This window comes from Chrysoperla carnea, chromosome 2 (genome assembly GCF_905475395.1).
Source record: "Chrysoperla carnea chromosome 2, inChrCarn1.1, whole genome shotgun sequence".
In the NCBI taxonomy this organism is placed as follows: domain Eukaryota; kingdom Metazoa; phylum Arthropoda; class Insecta; order Neuroptera; family Chrysopidae; genus Chrysoperla; species Chrysoperla carnea.
Window position 1 is genome coordinate 47,502,142 of NC_058338.1, and position 19,600 is coordinate 47,521,741.

Consider the following 19,600-nt stretch of genomic DNA (forward strand, 5'->3'; position numbering starts at 1 on the left):
ATCTCGAAAAATTTAGTTTAAAAAAAAAACGACTTTTTGGTTTGAGAGACAATTCCGGTACAGTAATACGGCTACTTCTTATACAATGTCTTACAAAGTTATTTCTAGAATACTGCTTGAATGTTTCAATCAGATGCATGTTATGCTATGAATTACAAGATGCTACCTAGTACTACAAAAACTCTCTTTTAAATAAAAGTGATAAATTGCTACCTCCAAGTTTGATCTCGGTATCAGGTCCTGCTCCGGGTTACTCATTGAGTCTTCTAAAGAATACTATCTGAAGGTTCATAGTAAATCAGATCACTTTAAAAAAACATAAATAATTAAAAAGTTATAGAATTTATCCGATCGTCGCTGGGCAACACAATGCGTTGGGAAATAAATCTCATTTCAATCTTAACAAAATATTTGTCTCAAATAAACAAAAATCTGTTTCATAAGTAATCTAGTGGGTAATGTTTACTTTCTAAAGCACGTTGTAGTAAAAAATAAACAAAAAAAAAGTTCTGTGGTTAGAAACTCATTTTATATGACAATATATCTAAGTATGTGATAAAATAGAAGAGGGGAATATAGAGAATATTGTCTCGACAATATTTACAACACTTATTTGGCTCGAAACCACAACATACTAACAGCGACACGGTATCACAGTCTCCCAGAAGAAGTATATGTATGTACAGAAAAAGATTATTATACTCTTAGATTTTATATACCTTATACGATGACGGTATCGTTCGTACAGCAAGTAGCAAAAAAGGGTGATAATTTACGAATATATAGTGTAGAAAACTTCACTAACATTCATTTCATTCTGTTCGCAATATGTGGTGAGCTGCTATTTTGATATTTTATTGGCTTACTAATTCCGTCTAAAATGAGTGTGGGAGATTTTGATTACTTTTTGTCTGATGATAAAAACTTATTTTGTCTTGATTTTCAAAAAACAGTAGTATATTCAATTACTAATGATGTCCTCGCAGTTCTGATAAAGAATATTTTTCGAATATTTTTATCTCTTCTGTTAAAGTTGGCATCTTATTTTGATAGATGCTTAGCATAAAATAAACAAAATCAAGATATGAAAAATTTTAGTTTTAGCGAATTATCGACTAATTAAAGAACGACGATGTAAAACGTGCCAGCCTCGTTTCTGGCAAAATACCAGATAATTGTTTAATAAAATTAAGAAAATATTGCCAATATATTGCCAAGAGGACACACACACGAAATTATTCATTTTCGCGGTGAAAACTATAACTTTTTGTGCCAATGTCAGGTAAGGTTAGGTTATATTGGCTGTCTACGAAGGACACACTTAGGCTGTAGACCCCATTCTACCATATGTATTTTACCACCTTTCCGCTGAATATTTCATTTATCGGTTCCTCAATTTCAGAGGCTGAGTGCACTTCCTCACTACATCAGTCAAAAATCCTATCATGTTGTACGTGGTTTCATGATATGAATGAAAATATGTTTGGAAATAGAAATTTTAATTGGAAAATTGAACTCAAAGTTTCGTTTTCTGGAACTTAGGAGCTTATATCTATTATAAAAGTTTTTTATTCTTTAAAATTAGTACAATCACTTTGGATATTTATGAAACCCTCTGTTATAATGTAATAAATCCATTATTAATTAAACAGACTTTTAATCCGTATCAAGAGCTACATCCTTTCTTCAAACATTTTATCTTATCTCTAGAAGCAGATCTATAGAGTACGTAAATGTGATTATCTATCCTGTATGATATTAAGTCGAAGACAATTAGTTAGAGGATAGAATTATTATTTTGATGTTAAATTTTGTATGAGAATTTGAATAAGTAATGAAGGTTTTGTAAATAACATCTGATGTTTTTCACAAAAGTCTATAAACATACACTTATTGTTATGTATTAAGGCAATCAATATAATAATGTACATAATATATAAAAGCGTTAATATGCTTGCTAAGGCAGATTTGATTTTATGTGTGGTATAAATTTATCACCAATAATATGTATTATTATTTTGTAGGGATAGATGAGAATCTAGAACAAAAAATGATTTGTAAATGGTTTCATAAACCGTAAATATTTTATCAGTCATTAAATTCATTATTACTCCACAGAATTGACATCGTCCCATTTTCAGGACGTATGTATCTATTTTCTATTAAATTTTTCTGTTGAAAAAATTCGCTTACATTACGCACTTTCTAAGTGGAGAAAATTTATGCAAACAATTTATGTGGCTGTCTTGGGTAGGACACACTTAGACCATAGGGTCCGTTGTGATACCGAAAAAGGCCTATCTCCGGCCACTTCTCCATGAACCATTTGGAGCTGTTTAAGAACAGCAGTAGAGCTTTGACGTCGACGAATTTTAGGTCGGACAGGTCGTCAAAGAGAGGCTGGCTCAAATAAGTCCATCTTCTCTTGAAAAGAGGTTAGCAGTGACAGAGAAGATGAGACATTGTCTCCTCCTCCTCTTCACTACTGTGACAGCTCCTGCAGTAGTGGTGTTACACTTCCAGGCCTAAGCGTTCAACATGCCTGCCGCCCAACCAGTGTCCTGTAATGGCCGCAACAACTTTGCGAACAGAGGCCATTGGAAGTGATATAAGATCTTCAAGTATTAAATAATTATGTTTTAGTCTGAACATCGAAAAGTTAACTTTACTTAATTCAAAATATCAACATTATACGGCAAATGGTTTTTGAAACTAAGAGCGAGATAACAAAAATATTCTATTGGTCCGATATCTAAAATTTCAAACACTCTGAGAGTAATGTTTTTTTTTTTTTTTTTTTAAATATGTGACTCCATACGTACTTACCTAAGTATACTCAATGTCACAAAAAATGCTCGTTTTAAAACATTCTAAGTGTTACTATTATAACATAACATATGATGCGTACGCTTAGAATGTTTTAACTGTGGCACTTTTTCTGACAGTGAGTGTACATGCGTACGACGCTGAAATTGATCAGAATGATTCCAATATGCAAAAAAATGAAATATTCTTTCGTTTACTTTGTACAACATACATAAATAAATATTGTAAATTTTATAATGAAAAGATATCTTCAAAATATTAAATATCATTAATTTTAATTAATGAATTAATTTAAATAATTTTTCATCACTTTCTATGATGTGATTATTGTTAATGTAATATGAGTAAGAAAACAATTAATAACTCTTTTGCGATCATAGGAAGATTTAAATATAATACATTCATGCATATTATACTTTCGTAGATATGATATCTCTAGGGAATTTTGAATTTGACAAGGAATAGTCATTTATATACATATATATGCACAATTTTCGGAAGTATATTTCATTTACTTTACATAATGATTAAATGAATTGTTTTAAATTAAATGTTGTAAAATGATATGACATGATTCTATTAAAATATATAAATTGGAAAATGGTTTGGATAGTTATTTACCATGTGTTTATTTCATTTTGGCGCTACCAATATTGTCTAAGGAAATTTGTCTAAGGTAAAGTGTTGGTTTTGCCAAACAATGATGAATATGTTCTAATATTCTTAACAAAATACGAAACTACCGCCGAGGATAAAAAGTAAAATTGTTATAAAAATCGGCCGAGAAATACGGATGCTATAAACATTTTAAAATACATATTAAACAAACAGATCATCCTACTGCTTAATTGTTGTTTTTTGATGGAAAGAGATGAAAACAAACCTTTGATGGCTCCTATCTTGGTTGTTTTTATAGTAATTCGAAAATAATTTATCTCTGGAATCCTTTCTCGTTATGAGCCCATAAGCCTAAATGGTCGAGCGGTGTTAGGCGTTAGTTTTTGGATCGTTTGATTATTTAGACTAAGGTTGCGGGTTCGAATTCAGAACTATTTTTCTTATGTAATCATTCGAACTATTTTTCTTATGTTATCAGCCTTTTGCATACAGAATTTCAGAAGCTGCAATTCCATCTACTGTTGTATAATTTATTTGTATTCTTTCATTTTTGATTCCTTCGTTATTTAGAATCCTGACCCCAACGCAAAGTAAATATTTTGACAAGATGCCTGCTTGTTGAATTATTCAGCTCTCTTTATGGGGATTAATTTATTTGGAGTCGTTATTGCTATATTCCGCAATAAAGTTCGTGATCAGAAGGTTGCGTCGCTTCCATATAGTCCATACTCAATACAATCGAGTTTGACAAGCATTATAAATTTTAGCTGCGGTAATGGCCGCATATTTCTATGGCTAGGAACTCTAATACTAAAGTGCATATGCTTGTGAAACCATGTGACCAGATAGATATACACATACTCAATCCAGATTTGTTCAACTTGCATTTCTATTCATTTTTTAAAGTTCATTTCTATATTTTTAAATCCTTTAATATATTTCCAAGACATTCTGCTATTTTTGCGAGTATGCATTTTGCTATTAAGGGTAAGGGCACTGATGGCGAGCCCCGGTTAGAAGACTTTTTAAAATGACATTTTATAAAGCTAATTGCTTTAATTTGCAGTTTTAAACGCCTTACCGTTCAGTTCTAAAAATTTCTTAAAAACATTCATTTAGCATGCTTGTACAAGCAAAGTTTCATCATTGAGACGCATAAGCTTGCACAAAATGCTTGAATGAGTGTGTTCGGCTTAAGGTATTAGTTTATTAACCGATAAAATAAAATGATACCTATATCAGTTTTCAACAATTAATGTTTACTCAAATATGATAGTAGCATTATTTTTGTCATAAGATATGTTTGACAATTAATTTGGTTCGATATTTTGATTTAATAAGAATTGTTAATCTAATAAATAGTCATGTTCGTTAACTGTAGGTATCAGTGTACCATATCAGATTTCTTATATCGAATAGTATATGTTACCTGACACCGAAAATAAATATGTTTACCTTCGATATAGATTGTCCTTTTCTTATTTATTAACTTTTCCTTTATAGGTTGAACCATTTTAATTTATCATGGCTAATAGCTCGTTTTGTAGTAAACCAATCAAAAAATAACTTAAACAAAAGTGGCAAAGTCTGACATAAGATTGAACCTAGCTCTCCGGGTTGCTTTAATGAGGAAGTTGATTCTTAAAAAAAAACTTTTATTTTTTATTTAATTATGGCATTTAATCGAAAGAAAACAGGCTTGGTATCGAAAAATGCTTTAGCCAAAAGGTGTCAAGGGCAATAGAATACATTCACCTGTGTCCTTGACTTCGACTGTTAACCCAGACGAATTATCTTTATTATCGATGATATTTTTTGCCCAAAACATTTGTCTAGAGCCAGCGCATCTTCTTTCGATTAAGTGCAATAATGACACATTTAAGTCGCATTTCCTTCGAAAGCTAACATTTTTGGAAAGCTAAAATATTAGTTGTTTTTACTCCCAAACGATTATTCTATCTCTTCTCTCTATTATTCTTTCAGAATCTAAATTGACTATTAAAGCAAACCGGACAGCTATGTCCAATCTGATGTTAGAGCATAATGTTCCCCATCAAACTCTGCACTTGTGCTTTTTTAAGGTACGCACGGAAAAATTTAAAACAGCGTTATGAGAAAAACCTTCAAAAACGCATAAAAGAAATTAAAAATTAATCGTACATAAATCATAACAATAATAATAAAAAAGTAATATTAAAAGTTTCTGCTATAAATAAATAAAAAAAAAAGTATTTTTGATCCTAAAATATATTTTATGTTCATAAATAAATACTAAAAATATATACTATAAAAGAGTTTTCTTGTGAAGTGTTTTACAACCTTAGAAAATATTATCATATATAATACTTTTTGAATAGCAATAGCTATTCGTTCTAGACCCTACTAACTAGAATGCAAAATTATATATATTAACCACCTTTTTCATGAGGGTAGTTTTTAACTATATACATACATATAAGTATTCAGTATGAATATTCTTAAGTGTTCTGTATATTCAACTCAGTCATTATATAATTTTCATTCTTTTCGTTTTTACAGGGTGTCCTACTATGTTACTACAACTATAAAATAATATATATTATTATTATTATTATTATTTATTAACTAGCTGAGATTTGATGTACGCTAACTTAAATTAACAAACCTATATAATTAACAAAAATGTAAGCCACTAGTGCCACATGAAACTCACTAGTTTAGACCACTTTCACTATTTTGAGAGTAAAAATGTATATTTATGATGCATGATGGCATAAGTGCAGCACTTTCAAACTAAGCAGAAAAATTTGCCCGAGTTTCCATACATTTGGCTTACTGCCAATTTCAACTTTGAAGCTACTGTTAGTCCATGTTATTTTTATTCATTAAGTATATGTATAGCTAAACGCTATCTTTTTCTTCACTTAATAAGGAGGCCTAGCTTAAATGAAAATATGGTTTAATAAATACGGATTTGAGAAGTGGTTATTTTTTTATGTGTCCACCTCCTGCCATCGTAAGTAGATATATTGTATAGTTTTTAAGTTTAGGTTTTTAAGGAAAATTATTTTCATCAAAAAAGGTTTAGTAGTACTTGTATGACGTGCGATCATAAAGTATAAAAAATAGGCAAACAACAGTTTTATATTAGTAAGGAGTTAGGCTATCTACATTATTTTAAACCTTTGGTTATAAACTCATGGGGTGCAAGTTTTTTTTCGCTAAATTTGTAATTTGACAAATAATAATTCCACTATTCATCATCAAAATATTATTAAGAGTACTTGACGAGTCTCGAGATCCTAACTTTTATTCTTCCTAGTTGGCTAGCAAAGTACTATGCATTGAAAAAACGCATAGTAGGATGCCAGCTTACATAGTAGGATACAGTTGACATGACTGGTAAGTGCATTTTGCACCACTTTTTAATATTGGTGACAACCTATCCTAAATATCATTACTTACTTATTTTCTTCCTTGTATACTGAAATTGGACTCCAAATAAGTAAGCAAGTAAGTATCTAACATAACGTTAGATAGGTATTTCTTGTTTACAAAACTTGTTTTCCATTTTAAAATATTAATGATACATAATAAAGTTTTTCAAGTACATCGCTTGTATTATCATCTATCTATAGAATTAAGATATATAGTATGTTCCAGAGGTCTTTAGCCACCTTTTAATAAGGTCTTTTTTCTAAGATAATTCAGATGCAAACAAATGTTGTTGGAACTACGTTCCATATCGCACGATATTTGTTTGCAAGTTGGGAGTTAGAAGTAAAAAAACCGCAACACATACCAAAAACCAACATCTAGGTTATCTAGGAAACTAGAACTTTTTGAATCGACACCTTTTAATATTTTTTCTTATCAAGGATGGGCATTTCTTAGGCATCTTGACGGTCAGTTAAAGATACCCTCGATTTCGTTACTAAGGGTTGGAAGAAAACTTTGCATTAGAAAATTGTTTCTTGTAAAAACACGATGCTTCTTTGTTTGAAACTTTTTTTATTGAAATATGAATAGACACCACAGAAATTAAACTAAAAAGCTTCTAAATGAATTATATTTTGGCTCCAAATTTTAAATTTGTGAAAACGCACTTGGACTAAAAGCCTATTCCATGACTAAACAAAGTTTACAAACAAGAAATCTTCAAATATAAGTACATATTTACATTCACTTTCTGTCGCATCTCTTATCTGTAACGAAATTGAGTATATCTTAGATTGATTTTTAAAATCACGATCTATTAAATGAAAAATTACCTTGATACGAACAACTGTTGCATGAACTACACTTTTCTGCATCTGACTTACTTTCATGAGAAATACCTCATGAAAGGGTGTCTACGGACTTCTGCAACATACTGTATAGTAGGTTAGTTTACATCATAGTTTAAGTTTCATTATATTCCATTCTATATAACCACATATAAAATTCATTAGGATATTTACTTAATAACAACGAACAAATTCGAGTGTAATACATACATTATATATAATATGTATATATAAAACAGTTCAGAATCAGAATAAATAAAATTGGGTAAATAAAGACAAAACTGATGTGTATGCGTGCAAGAGATGCATAAGGCAGCGATCTAAAAGCTAATTAAGCTGTCCCTGATAACACTTAAGTTATTTTTTTTTAAATTCATAGCTGTCCTCAAAAAGCATAACATTTTTTGAGCTCTTTAATTAAGCCGTGTAGTACCATGTCCAAGAAATCAATTTCAACGATCTAAAGTACAATCTACATAATTAACCCGTCATCCGTTTGGTAATCTTAAATCCCGTAATTCAGAACGGTACGTTCCGCAACTTCGTCAAATATTTCGGACGTTATATAATATTTGATCTACTGAGTACGAATTTGTGTACCTGAATTATTATAGAAGAATAGTCAAAATGATTATAATCATATTCATTAATTATATTGCAAACTAAATTAATTTTTTGCATATTAAAAAAGCGATTTTATAAGGAAAATAAATATACACTAGTAAACATGCTTTCAATAAAAATTATACTCTAAACATAGTATACAAAATATATTTACAATAACGTCATCTGCATTTATTAAAATTATTATAATTAATTTATTAATATTAGTTATTATCACAATTATTATCACTAAAATTATTACACAATTAACTATTATGACATTGCAATATTTATACCATGTATATATGAAATATACATAGTATATTAAGTTTAGTCCCAAGTTTGTAACGCTTAAAAATAATGATGCTAGGAAAAAAATTTTGTCATAAGTGTTCATAAAATCACCTAATTAGTCCATTTCCGGTTGTCCGTCCGTCCGTCCGTCTGTGGACACGATAACTCAAAAACGAAATAAGATATCAAGCTGAAATTTTTACAGCGTACTCAGGACGTAAAAAGTGAGGTCAAGTTCGTAAATGAGCATCATAGGTCAATTGGGTCTTGGGTCCGTAGGACCCATCTTGTAAACCGATAGAGATAGAACAAAAGTTTAAATATAAAAAATGTTCCTTATCAAAAATTAACTTTGCGTATTCCATTCAAAATTATTAATTATTCCAAAATTACAAGTATTGGTTTTTTCGATTTTTTGGAATTTTTTTAAGGGGTACCCCTTTATACAAAATCAAAAAATCGAAAAAAAAAATGTTGGCTACGATTTCGATAAAACTCTGTTTATAAGGTAATTTTGACCCATAATTCACAAAAATCGTATTTATATAACGATTAGGAAACTAGTTTCGGAGATATCGAGCCAAAATATGAGAAAATGGGTGATATTTCTAAAACTATGCTTTCAATCAACAAATGAATACGATTTTTGAAATTTTTGGGTCAAAATTACCTTATATACTAAGTTTTATCCAAATCAGAAACCATAAATTTTTTTCGATTTTTTGGAATTTTTTTAAGGGGTACCCCTTTACAAAAATCGAAAAAATCGAAAAAAAAATGTTGGCTCCGATTTCGATAAAACTCTGTTTATAAGGTAATTTTGACCCATAATTTACAAAAATCGTATTTATATAACGATTAGGAAACTAGTTTCGGAGATATCGAGCCAAAATATGGGATAATGGGTGATATTTCAAAAACTATGCTTCCAATCATCAAATGAATACGATTTTTGAAATTTTTGGGTCAAAATTACCTTATATACTAAGTTTTATCCAAATCAGAAACCATAAATTTTTTTCGATTTTTTGGAATTTTTTTAAGGGGTACCCCTTTACAAAAATCGAAAAAATCGAAAAAAAAATGTTGGCTCCGATTTCGATAAAACTCTGTTTATAAGGTAATTATGACCCATAAATTACAAAAATGGTATTAATATAACGGTTAGGCAACTAGTTTCGGAGATATCGAGCCAAAATATGAGAAAATGGGTGATATTTCTAAAACTATGCTTTCAATCAACAAATGAATACGATTTTTGAATTTTTTGGGTCAAAATTACCTTTTATACTAAGTTTCATTCCAATCAGAAACCATAAATTTTTTTCGATTTTTTGTTTATGTACATGATTTCGGTATATTTCGTATATTTGATTTCGTATATGATTTCGGTACAATAAACACACTGAAAAAGCTTCTTCGTACAGCGTAGTGAATACTTACATACGATAATAACGACTTTTAAAACACATACGTTATACTCAAAGCACGGAAACATTTTAAATGTCCGAATGACTTTTTAGAAAACTGCATAAATTTGTGAGTGGAACAAAAATGTTGTTGTAGAATAGTCGAGAATATGTGCAGAAGATATTCAAGGAAAATAAATTTCAACAAAGCATAATAACTACTGTTATTATTACATAATGTCAAACACAGGATGATTTTATATAATTTAAATTCGAGAAGCCAATATACTAGCAATGTACTTTTACCTTGTATTTGCAATATAATACTTATTCCTTTAAAAAAACAAACTTTTATCCGGCTAAGGGCCGGTTTCGCTAACTTAAACAAAATTATGCTTGTAAAATCATGAATATATTAAATAAATGGTAATCTTTTGTATTTTATGTCAGAATTTTCCATTTTCTGTGTCTAGGCGGTTTTTCATAATTACTTAACTTCTACATTCAAAATTGCCTATAGGTTTTGCATATATCAATCCATCGAGTCAACGATTGGAAGTTATATAAATCTTAATATGAAGCTAAATTAAAAGCTATGAATAATAACGTGAAATGAAATATCAAATAGAAGTTTGGCAAAATTAATAAGTAAAGCAAGTGAAAACAAACTATTGACTGAGTGAATTGTTGAAATACCATGTATAGACAGTGTTAATTACTCTATCACATTACACATACATAATAACTGATATTCCCATATAATACATACTATAAAATTTGCGCCTAATTTGTGCCCTCACGGGTAAACAGTGATGTTTACGAAAAATGTTTCAAACAAAAGTTGCTTATTTTTTATAAGGAATATTTTTGAAATTTAAACTTTTGTTCTATCTCTAACGGTTTACAAGACGGGTCCTACGGACCAAAGACCTAAAGAGACCTGTCCTCACTTTTTACGTCCTGAGTATGCTATAAAAATTTCAACTTGATATCTTTTTTCGTTTTTGAGCTATTGTGTTCACAAACGTATGGACGGACGGGCAGCCGAAAATGGGCTAATTAGGAGATTTTATGAAGACCTGTACCAAAATTTTGTTGGTAGCATCAATATATTTAAGCGTTACAAACTTGGGACTAAACTTACTATACTTTTATATATATTACATGGTATAACAAGTAATATGAGTGAAAATGAAAATAGTAACTCAAATGAAAATAGTGATTTTAAGTAAAGTTTTATTAAAAAGTAATCAAAAGGAAAACCGTGGTTTTAGCAACAAGTTTAATTTTTATTCAGTTTTGTTTTTGTTGCAGTTTGAGTTTTGTTTTTGTTTGTCCGTTTAGTGGCGTTTAGTGGTAAAACTGGCATAAACCTTACAAAAATAGGAATAAAATTAATAAAGCTTGATATCTCTATCTCTATATATTATAAATGCGAAAGTAAGCATGTTTGTTTGTTACGCTTTCACGCTAAAACTAGCCAATGGTTTTTAATGAAACTGTACAGCAATATAGCTGATATATCAGAATAACACATGATATATAAATTATAAAAATATATTAATTTAAAAAAAAAAATTTTTTTTTTGGACATTACCATAAATTACAGATTTCTGTAAAAATTGTCAATATAAAATATTTCACGACCATCTTGTCTGATATACTTAATGAATAATTACGACTATTATACATTTAAAAAATTAGAAAACCATACGTATATTTTATCCGTGTAAAACAATCCTTACCATTATTTCGAATGTTATAGAAAGAGCATATAGCGAGAGCAATCTTTATCAATCTTTACTTTTTAACCCAGCTGCAGCAAAGCGGGTGGGTATCACAGGTTATTAAAATCATACCGTATAATAAAATGTCGTTAGCATCATCTTTGTTTTGTAGTACGTTTTAGTTTATATTATTAGGTTCATGTAAGCGCCTAAAGTGTATATATGTATACCGTCGTCGCCCGTTACACATATCACGTACGATAAGTAACAATGTGAATAGAATGGACCCCTTCACTGTACAGAATATGGTACTAAACTATGTGTTTCTCTATGTTCTTTCCGTTTATGTCTCAACAATTTTGAGTTCACGTATTGAATTTATAATGAGATTTGAAAAAAAAAACGTAAAGTCACACTTTAATGGAAAATAATGGCTCAAGTTTTTTTTATTATTTTCGTCTTTAAATACATGGATGTAATATTTTTCGTGAATTTATTGGTTTCATATTTATGTTCAATATTATATTTTTGTACTACAATTTAAATAACAATTTTTATTTTACGTACATATTATAAGTGAGTATATTGCCAATTTTTTTATAGCCTACTTTACTGTAATAAAATACGAGTAAGTATAATTATCTTTCTAACAGAAAGCAATTGCTTTCACCCCGACAAAAAAACCAATTTTATTATATCTGAACTTTTTGAGATGTCTACAATGCCTTGAATTACTATTGCGCGTGTGTCAGGCGCGAGCATCTAACACAGTGCTTCAGACGCTTGGTTAATGTTTACTGAAAAATGTTTCGAACAAAAGTTGTTTTTACTTACGTTTCAATGAAAATTTTACTTAATTGATTAGCAGCTGAGAACATAAGCTATCCTCTAGTGACTATTCGTAAAAGCCTGGGGTGCTTAATTTAAAATATCAATAATCGGAGCACTTCTATGTATGTATTTTGTTCAGGTGGAATCTCGCAACTTAGATTTAATATATTGAGCCCCTCAAGCTTTTACAAACAGTCATGCATAAGTGACTCATAGAGAAAATTATTTTCTACTTTTTAGTATAATAAAAGCTTGTGCTCTAGAAAGTATTTTTTTGATTTAAATTTTTAATTTAAGATTAAAACCGCATATAAATCCAATATGGCCAAAGTGATGGGAATATGAGGATGCCACTTACCTTACAATACATTGTCATCCAAACTAAGCCTGCATGCGAAAATTCAGCTCTAGCAGATGACATACAAAATAATAATAAAATACAAAAAAAATATTGTTGCCGTTTTCAAAACTAACGTACGGAATTTCAAAAAAATTACTTGAATACCCGACCCTCAATTCCAACTGGCAACGGTTACGTTATACGGTTAATATATTTCGAACACGATAGCATTAAAAATTCTATCCGAAGATTTTATCTAACCTCAGAATCGATCGACTCGGAACTTGAATATAATTTTAAATCAAGATAATAAAAATTTTTATAATCAATAATAAAATATATTATTTTTATTATATTATTTGCCTTATAAAACAAATAATTCTTGCATGTTTTAAAAAGCGATGGAAATTATTCCACAAAAGTTTATTATTTCTTAGAGAAGCTTCATTTTGCGCTCAATGTTATGAATAAAGAAATTAAACACGGCATGTGGATATGGTTGTTACAGGACCAGACCAATAACTGTATAGCTTTCAATATATTAAGTGGGCATATTAGTGTCCTGAAATGACCTTGAAATACTTTATTATGGTCCACTTCGAAATTTCAAAAAAAAAAAACACAATTTTTTATTGCTCATTCGTGTCGAACAGCTAGAAAGAGACAAGTTTTGTAATAAAAATTTATTTGTCATCCGAATACAGTTCAGCAAAATAATAATTTTGAAATAACGGGACAGTTGAATATTTTTAAATAGGTACCTGTCTAAAATTTAGATACTAAAATACTGTTGGGAATTGAAGTCTTTGCATGCCGAAATTCACACAATGTTACTGGTTACAAATGTAAAACTCAATGAACTTTTTTTGCAAAATAAAAATTATTTTTTGACTGCAATGAAACTTGTTGAAATTAACTCCATGCAAGCATGGCATTTAATACAATGCTGGTATGGTATAGAAACAGACACTATAAGTATCGGTGTTAGCATAAGTAATATTACAGTATTGAATAGGGCTATCGACCGGAAGTATTGTGGGTATCGCCAACCAGGATGGGCCTAACGCCTATACTTCTGATACTGACATAGGGATAACCACAACAAATTTCTAACCGTGTAATACTTAACTGCGTTTCAAGTTCCATTGGGGTTTCGTATAGCTTTAATTGACGGAATTTAGTTTATTAAATTTTTGTAATTCTCTGAAGAATGGAGCGAATATAGGCTATTTATAAACTTACTCGATTACAATAGTTTTTTGTAATCTTTTTATAAAAATGTTATAATAATGAGCTAAAACGGGAGAGTCATTCCACATGAAATGTGAATAAAATATTGCGAAAGTAACACCTCAATCTATAGTAAATAAAAATGTTTCCCAAAATATGGGTAATCTTATTTATTACAAAATTATTCAACACGATTGAATGTCAAAGCGAAGATAAAATGCTAATTTATACAAATGGCACAATTAATTACGAATTGATTAAAACGTATACAATTTACAAAAATATATATACAGATACATTAACAGTACCGATATTTGAACATTTAGACGTTATAATAAAGAAATTCAAGAATACATATCTTTGGTACTTTGATAATGAACAATTTTCTAATATTGATGGAACAAAGTGGTATCAAAAGGAACATTTAGGTGGACGTTATATATATAATATTGACAAAATTAGATCAACAGATGGATGGGTTCCACCAATTGAACGTAAACCACGTGTTCATTTCATCTTTTTAAAAAACCCATGGAGATTCCAAGAATATTTCAAAAAAAACTACTCAGTTTACCTGGATGTTGTTATATTTATAGTGAAGCTTCCCGAATTTCGTTTGTTTCACGAACAAATGCTAAAAATTGTTGATCTTGGAAAAAGATATTCAGGATCTGAATACGAACAAAAATTAATAAATGAAACATTTTGGACACAACCAGGTATAGAAAAAGCGTCCATGGTACTTATACCATACGAGTGGCACACGTTTTACACATGCTTTTTTTGTGGGAACGAAACAGGTCAACTAAAGGCGATTGTTTCGACAAAATGGAAAGATTTGGAAAAATTACCAGAAAATAATTTCACGAATTTCAATGGGTATACGTTAAATGTTGGTTATAATACAGCAAAACCGTTTATTTGTGACGGATCGGATCAATTTTGTGAAATTAACCATAGTATTGAATTCCGTGCGTTGCAGATAATAAGTACAATTTTAAATTTTAAATTCAACTTGACTAATATAAATAAGTATCAACCAGCGCACAATACATCATTAAGAATAAATACTACGAATAACTATATTCCATGGATTCGTCCATGGACGCTTCTATTAAATTTAACTAAAGCAAACAAATTCGATATTGCAATTGGAGCCATGTCTTTAATACAAGATCGTAAAACAGGTATTGATTATATTGGATCATTTGCAAACGAAAAATATATAGCAATATTTCGCACGACGAAAGAAAAGAATTGGGGATCGATTTGGACGATATTGTTACCATTTAATACATATTTATGGTTATTAATAATATTTTCAACATTTATAATTATTTTAATTATTTATTATTTGGAGAAATTATTTTATTCAAACAATAATTATAAATTGTCGTATTTAATAATGAACGTTTGGGAGGCTTCCTGGGAACAATCTGAATCGAATTGGACGACGTATCATTTTCATTCGATAAGTGTTCGAGTCATAATAACTTTATGGTTTTTATCACTGTTAATTTTGACCACAGCGTATAAAACAGAATTATTTGATATTATGTTACATGGGATTCAAAAGGATCCATATTATATACAAGATTTAATTGACAATAATTTTAAATTTGGATTTTTGAAAGATACATCAGTTGTTGAATCTGCTTCATTTTATAAACAAATATCCAACAGATCTGTATTGTTTACAGACACATGTAAGGCATTAAAAACAACATTTCAAGAAGATAAACTTGTAATTATGGGTGAACAATCTGTACTCTTATACGATTTAATTTATGAATGTCGACGCCGTAAATATGATTCTCGTTATTATCATTTTGTATATAATTATTTACGAAAAACACAGGATTTGAATTTTCTACCACAAACTTATGTATGGTTTTTACAACATGAAACACCATACAAGGATCGCTTAAATGAATTCTTAACTACAATGTCTGATTTTGGTTTCTATGACAAATGGAAAAGAGATGCATTTACTGGTTTTCGTGGTTATTATCTTCAGTCGAGTAATATGGAAGAAATTGGAATGGATATTTTAAATGTTAAAGATTTTTATTCACCATTACTGTTTTGGATATTAGGATTAGTTGCATCTTTTTTGGTATTTTTCATAGAATGTGTTCATTAAAAGTTTAGTCAGTCTCTAATAGTTATAATATCTTGTATGTATGAAATATATCAGAGTATAATAAGTTCAGTCCCATGTCTTAACCATGCCCGCCGTATGGTATTAAAGGGGTCAATTTTATGGGAATTTATTTTTTTTTAATTCGTTTCAAGATAAGTAGATTTCCAAAAATGAACAAAAAATTTCAAGAAAATACTTTTTTCTAAGTCGCCATTCTATTTTACATAAATGATTTTGTTTTTTACCTTATCCAATTCATAAAAAATAATGCAAATACTGACTATCAACATTATATGTACAGGTTATTTGAACAATTAACTTAACCAATTGTTTATTTTAACTTGTTAGTACCTAATAGCAATTTTTATTAAGTTTCTAACAAGTGCGGTGTACCTTCGTGTTTCTAACAAACGTCACTGTTTTATTTTTGAGTAAATTATACGGAATTCAAATTAAATAAATTACGCCTTATAAATAAACTTTTCATTTTACTTTGACCTAACAATACAATCATTGGAGGTAAATTCATATTCGGGTTCGATGATTATTAGTATTTCTTGAGATTTTCTACAACATTTCGTTTAGTATTATCAGCTGCGGCGATTTGGAATCAGCTGTTGTAAGATTAATAAACTGATCATTTAATCCTTTAAATATAATTCAAAGCCAGTCCTGTTTTTTACTAATTGAATTTCGTGGTGGCTGTTTCCAGATAAGTAATTACTAAATTTATTTTATATTCTTATTTTAGATGTTTGGATCAATGATTTTGTTTTTGGTGTTTTTAATTAAATATTTTAATTGATTAAGTGTAACTACTCTTAATTAACTATAATGTGTTTAATGTTTAGCACTAATAAATTTTTAAATAATTGTAATATATTTAAAATACCAGTTTGTTTATGTAAAAGAAATACAAATTCAATAAATTGTCTAAAAAATAATTAACTATTTTATTTCAAAATAATTACATAATTTTAATTTGTCCTAATTCGTTATTATTTAAATAACATATTTTCCCTTAAAATTTATAAACCCGTTGTCATGTCGTCGCAGAATAACATTCTGTTTTCCATACGCTCTCCAATATCAGGATATTCTTTCCGTAGAAACTCACCGTAATATATATGGAATGATTTTCTAAAGTTTCCACCCCTTTATATCGGAAACAGAAAATTATCAAACGCGAACAATTATCAACAACTAATTTTTAAAGGGAATGATAATAAAGTATTTAGGCTTTTTTATATGAGGACGTCATTATGGCCAAAAAGAGGTCAACTTTGTTTTTTTTTTCAGATTCTTGTTCTTTTTTGCAAAAAAATTTTTGTTTTAGACCTAAATTTTCGGTATAGCTGAATTTATTTTTGTAGTGGCTAAATTTATTTATTTTTCCAAATGTTTATGTTTCGAAAACGGTGAAGATAGATTAAAATTTCAGGAATAAAATAATGATTTAGACTAATGGTTCAAAATGTATAATCCAATAGTTTTTTTAATGCTAAATAAAATGAATGTGGTGTACGGAAGTAGGATACTTCTGTTGCATTTTATGGGCGAAAATGCACAAGTTCGCATGAACATGATTATACGAATGAGTACCCTTAGACAAACGTTTTCTACCGGCTCCCATAAAAATCTACTCGCGGAGTTTTTTCCTGGGTTAAATGTTTTATTTCGTATAATATTTGACCTTAGATTTTTAACGAACAGCTGATTAACTACATTAATAAAAAATTAACAAAAAAAATTAGCCAACTATCCTCGAATTGTATATATGGAAGTTTCTTTAACTTGTTAATATATCAAAATCATCGAATCAAAACCACTAAAATAACAAAATTTTTCCGAATAATTTAATACAAAATTAAAATGAATAATATCCCATATTAAATGTTACAAAATATAAACAAATCCAGTTATATAAATATTTACATAATAGAACGTTTAATTTTAATTACATGTGCTATAATATACTCGGTGTTCCAAACAATCCGTACCATGCATTTTTAAGCTGGAAAAAGGTTTGTTTCAGAAAAGTCATCTTTCCTTATAAATCGGAATCGATCTTTCATATGGTGATATTTTCAATTTTTCAAGCAAGAAAGAAAATTTTTCGAAGAATTAAAACAATTTTTTTTTCTAATATATTTTGCAAGACTTACTAGTTGAAGCCGCACACAAATTTTCAACTTTCTATCTTTTACAGTTTAGGAGAAAATGACAATATTTTTCCTCTAATTTACGCTCTCACAAGTAAAAATCTTTCAAACAAAACCTGTTTATTTTTTCATAAGGAAAGAACACTTTTTACATTTTAACTATTTTCTATCTCTAACGTTTTAAAAGATGGTTCTTACGGACCCAAGACCTTGACCAAAGAAGTCAATCTCACCTTTTATGTCTTTAGAACGCCATAAAAATTACAGGTCGATATCTCTTTTCATTCGTTTTTGAGTTAACGAGTTGACATATGGACAAACAGACACACGAAAAAACGGAAATGGACTAGTTAGTTGATTTTAGGAATACCTATACCAAAATTTTGTTCGTATCATCAATATTTCTAATCATTACAAATTTGGGACTACAATTAATATATTTTGATATATAAGTTCATATAAACAGGATATAAATAGTTGGAAATATCATCATTAGACAATAAAACAATTATAAGTTCAGAAATTGTTTTAACAAAGTCCACAATCATGTTTTGGCTATGTGCGTTCATGGGCAAACAGTAGGTAAATAAATAATTTCGAATATAGGAAATTGAATTTTTTTTAAATTCTGTTTAAAGTTTAAATAATTGTATTAACTGCTAAAAGTTTCAAGTAGGTATAGCTAGTTATCGATATTATTTTTGAGGAATATCGATTCATATTTATTTTATAAATATTTATCGATTTATATTGGTTCAGTGTTAATTCTTGCCTTTTATCAAATTTAATACCTACTTAAAATTCATCGAAATGAATTCGATAACAGTACATTTTTTCTTTCTTAAATCATTTAAACTTTTATATTATCTCATTTTTATATCATGTATATAAAATATACCAAGGTATTTAGTCCCAAGTTTGTAACGCTCAATTAAAAATATTGATGCTATGAATAAAATTTTGGTATAGGTGTTCATCAAATCACCTAATTAGTCCATTTCCGGTTGACTGTCTGTCGTCTGTCGTCTGTCTGTCCGTCTGTCATCACGATTACTCAAAAACGAAAAGAGATATCAAGTTCGACTAGTTCGTACGAGAGCAACGAGTTCGTAAATGAGCAACATAGGTTAATTGGGTCTTGCGCAAATTGTA

At 29.1% G+C, this 19,600-nt stretch overlaps 1 protein-coding gene across 1 annotated transcript in view; it reads left to right on the plus strand.

The window, feature by feature from the left end:
- Positions 1–19,600, plus strand: part of LOC123293934 (protein sprint) — a 423,720-nt gene that overhangs the window by 13,319 nt on the left and 390,801 nt on the right. The gene's annotated exons all lie outside the window — the stretch shown is intronic.